At 47.1% G+C, this 3,880-nt stretch overlaps 1 long non-coding RNA gene across 1 annotated transcript in view; it reads left to right on the forward strand.

Moving 5' to 3' along the window:
* Nucleotides 1-2,711: 2,711 nt before the first annotated feature.
* Nucleotides 2,712-3,880, forward strand: part of LOC119282506 — a 1,836-nt gene continuing 667 nt past the window's right edge. Inside the window, exons 1-2 of the long non-coding RNA XR_005138756.1 lie at nt 2,712-2,868; nt 3,197-3,330. This is a non-coding gene — a long non-coding RNA (uncharacterized LOC119282506). The remainder of the gene's footprint in view (nt 2,869-3,196; nt 3,331-3,880) is intronic.

Genomic DNA, 3,880 nt, shown 5'->3' on the forward strand with positions numbered 1-3,880 from the left:
AGCAAGGTGATGAAGGTGACATGATGTTGATGTGTGAACTCGTGGACGAGGAGAATCCAGTTCTTCAAGTGTCGGCTAAAGAAATTGTCGCGCTCCGTGAAGAAAAAGTTCACTGTCAAGATCATGGTTCGGAAACTCATGTCGATGCTACGGACACAGGGGTGATTCCGAAGCTTACGTTGCTAATGCCAAGATGGACATGGTTGCAGCCACTACAGATGTACCGAAGGCAGATGGTGCGTCGAGTCATGAAGCTAGCTTGAGACATGCACATGTGTGCACTAGAAGCGTGGCCAGCTTGATGATGGTTGGTGGTCAGTGCGTATCACTCATGCCATGTGGCTACTTAGAACAGCAGCCTAGAGACCAAGAAGATGCAGCAGCAGCGCAGCCGGTTCGGCTACAGGATCGTAGCCCATGTGTGCCTGCTGCACCGCTGATTTGTATGCAAGGAGGAGGAGGCCCAGTAAGATGTGCTCCACCTAGGAGCCTTGCAACGGAGTCAGAAAGCCTAGCTGGACGTGGCGAGCTACCACTGCAAGGTGGTTCGTTCAGTGGAGGTCTAGGACAGATTGTGTGTGCAGTTTTGCCACATACGACCACTGCAACACGAAGAGAGAGGAACAGTGAGGTAATGCTAGTGCCTCTGGAGGAAGAAAAGACACGTCTACCTACAACCGACCATCTACGACTGGTGTTTGACATACATCCGGAGAAATTTCTTCGGAGAATAGACCCGGAAAAGATGCAAAGAAGTGGAAGGCCGTGTCTAAGCGCCGAGGAACCAGCGGATTTCGAGGACGTGAATACGAAGTGGTGTTGGTGTCGCGCTATGGAAGAGGAGTTGAGGTCGATCCACGACAACAATGCATGCGAGCTTGTGGATCTTCCCAACAATGAAAAAGTCATGGATCTCAAGTGGGAATTTATGATCAAGAAAGATGCCGATGGGTCCGTGAAGCAGAGAGCAAGGCTAGTGGCCAAAGAGTACGTGCAAGAGGAAGATGTGGACTTTGAAGAAGTGTTCGTTCCCGTTGAAAGGATGGAATCGGTGAGACTACTCATCGCTCTCGCGGTTCAGGAATCATGGAAGATACATCACTTGGATGTAAAACCCGCGTTTTTGAATGGGGAGTTAGAAGGAGATGTGTATGTGAATCAATCACCGGGATTCATCAAAGAGGGAGAGGAACACAAGGTACTGAAGCCACACAAAGTCTTGTACGGGCTACGGCAAGGCTCTCGGGCGTGGAACACCAAACTTGATCATACATTGATTTCTCTTGGATTTGAGAAAGCCCCACTAGAGCATGCGATGTACAAGAGAGGTGAAGGAAGGGATCGTCTACTAGTTGGCATCTATGTTGACGACCTATTGATAACTGGAGCAGATGAAGAGGTGATTGCAAAGTTCAAGCTACAGATGAAGGAGCTTTTCAAGATGGATGATCTAGGCCTTTTGAGTTACTACCTCGGGATGGAGGAACATCAAAAGGCGGAGGGGATCACACTCTGCCAGGAGGCATACGCAAGGAAGATTCTTGAAAGCCGTGGCATGAAAAACTGCAATCCAATTGACGCTTCGATGGAACCTCGTCTTGAGCTGAGCAAGAAGGAGATGGTGAAACTACTCGGCTGTAGTGGTAGTGACAAGGAAGGGATTGTTGATGACCATAAGAGTACCTCGGACGTGACATATTTTCTTGGAGGAAGCATAGTAAGCTGGCTATCGCGAAAGCATCAAGAGCTGACATCGACTTCAAGTGAAACAGAGTGTCAAGGTGTGTGGCTAAGGAAGCTACACTTGATCTCATGGATCGAGATCCGAAACAAGTGGTGCTCGAGGTTGACAATGAGTCTACGATATTTCTACGCGAAGATCCAGTGCGGCATGAAAGGAGCAAGCACATTGATACAATGTATCATTATCTAAAGGACTGCGTGGAAGAAGGGAAGACAGAGGTCAACTACAATCGCACCGATGATCAGTTGGCGGACATCCTGACCAAGGCTTTGGATCGAGAGAAGTTTTTGGAGATGTAAAGAAGGATTGGCGTCCGATCTGTGATGTGACCACATCGTGTTTAGGGAGGTGAATGTTAGACTTAAACACGAATTAGTAGTACACGGCATGTGTACGTGGTGGTTTGGTAGGATTCCTAGTCCAACTAGGATTAGTATTCCTGGACAACTCGGTCATGTACGTAGCTAGGTTAGCCTAGTATATATATGGACCAGCCCCTGTAATCTAACGTACCTTGAGCAGATTTTATTTAAAAGCGCAATAAAGAAAACCAACAGGTACGATACGTACCTGCGGCCATTAATCCAGCGAGTTCTCGCGTGCGTTCGTGTGTGTCCAGCTGGTCAACTCGATCAAGTAAGATCGATCAGCCTGCTGTTGTGTACGTGCGTGAGTTGTGCTGTTCCGGCCGGTGTACGTACGTGCGGCGTACGTAGCTATTTTTGCTAGCTTCGATCAATCGGGAATCCAGTGCTTTACTTCGTCGTTCGTCGTCGGTCGTTACCGTCGCCGAAAAGTACTCGGTGTCGGGTCTGGGCCGACATTGCCATCCGCTCCTCCGACCTCCACCGCAAACCATCGCTCACCTCCTCCACCGCCGCCCGAGTCAACCTGCATCCGCTACCCCCGGTCGCCTTCGATCTACCCAACATCCATCGCCGCTCTGACTCCACCACCGTCTTCCGCCGCATCCCACCACCCTTGGCCCTACCCAGCAGGGCTGCCTTTTACACGTTGCTTGCACCCCGTGCTCCCTCCTCCTCCAGATCCGAGTCACTCCAATCTACATGCATCAAGACGCCCCTATTCTTCCGACATGACAGCAGCTGATCTGTTTTCTTGTGGTAAGCCTCAACTCTCAACCATGGTCCTCCAAAAACAACAGTTAGGATCTTTAGCTGTTCATACAAATTATTTATCATTAATCTAGGTCTCGGTGGCAGGAGCCCAATGCTCGAAGGATTAGCCGCATGAGTGAGAAAATAAGGGCCATTTGCATATGTTTGGAGTGTGTTGATTTATTCAGTTTAAAGGGCTTTGTTTTCTCGTATCTACTACAATTTTGTAGGTGCTACTGTTAGGTGTACTGTTAGTACTCTCATTTTTTGATTTCATTGAAAAACTGAAAAGGTTCGTGTCCATGTAATTTTTATGCTAGCTATGTACTTTCAGGAACTCTCCGAGAATTAAGAAACCCTCTGTTTTGCTTGGAACACTTGGCCTAGTTGTCTGCCCCTCCTCTTCTGTGCTTTACAGCTTCTCCATAACCATGGAGAAACCTGAAGATCCAAGTGGAGAAAAGAAAGGTGCGTGCTTTCTGAACTGATTTATTGCATATGAATCTCAATGTTGTGTGTTTATATTGGCTTGTTCGTGTCTTATAGTTGACCCAGGCAGACGCTGCAACCTGTGGCTTGCTTGCTTTTTCTGTTTTCTTTCTCCCACTGAATCAACGAATATGCAGCACAGTATGTGTTAAAAAAAGCACTTCTCAACTTCAGATGGGTGTGCCCTCCAAAATAGTGACTTCCTGTCTGCTTGTTTGAAAAGAACACAAGCTGATTTTGTTTCTGGAACTCAGACACTGACTTACTCCATAGGTTATTATTGCCCCAACACAGATTAGTACTAAAAACGAAATATAATACTCCCTCCGTTCCAAATTAGTCGTCGTGGTTTTAGTTCAAATTTGAACTAAAACCATGACGAGTAATTTGGAACGGAGGGAGTATCTCTAATGGAAGCGATGAGTGTTGCATTTGTTTTACTTGTTTTCTATGTCTTTGTGCTATCTACCAAGTTATTGATTACACTATCAGATAGATGGATCATGAGAATGTGTATATGAAGTATGCC

Source organism: Triticum dicoccoides, chromosome 3B (genome assembly GCF_002162155.2).
Source record: "Triticum dicoccoides isolate Atlit2015 ecotype Zavitan chromosome 3B, WEW_v2.0, whole genome shotgun sequence".
Classification (NCBI taxonomy): domain Eukaryota; kingdom Viridiplantae; phylum Streptophyta; class Magnoliopsida; order Poales; family Poaceae; genus Triticum; species Triticum dicoccoides.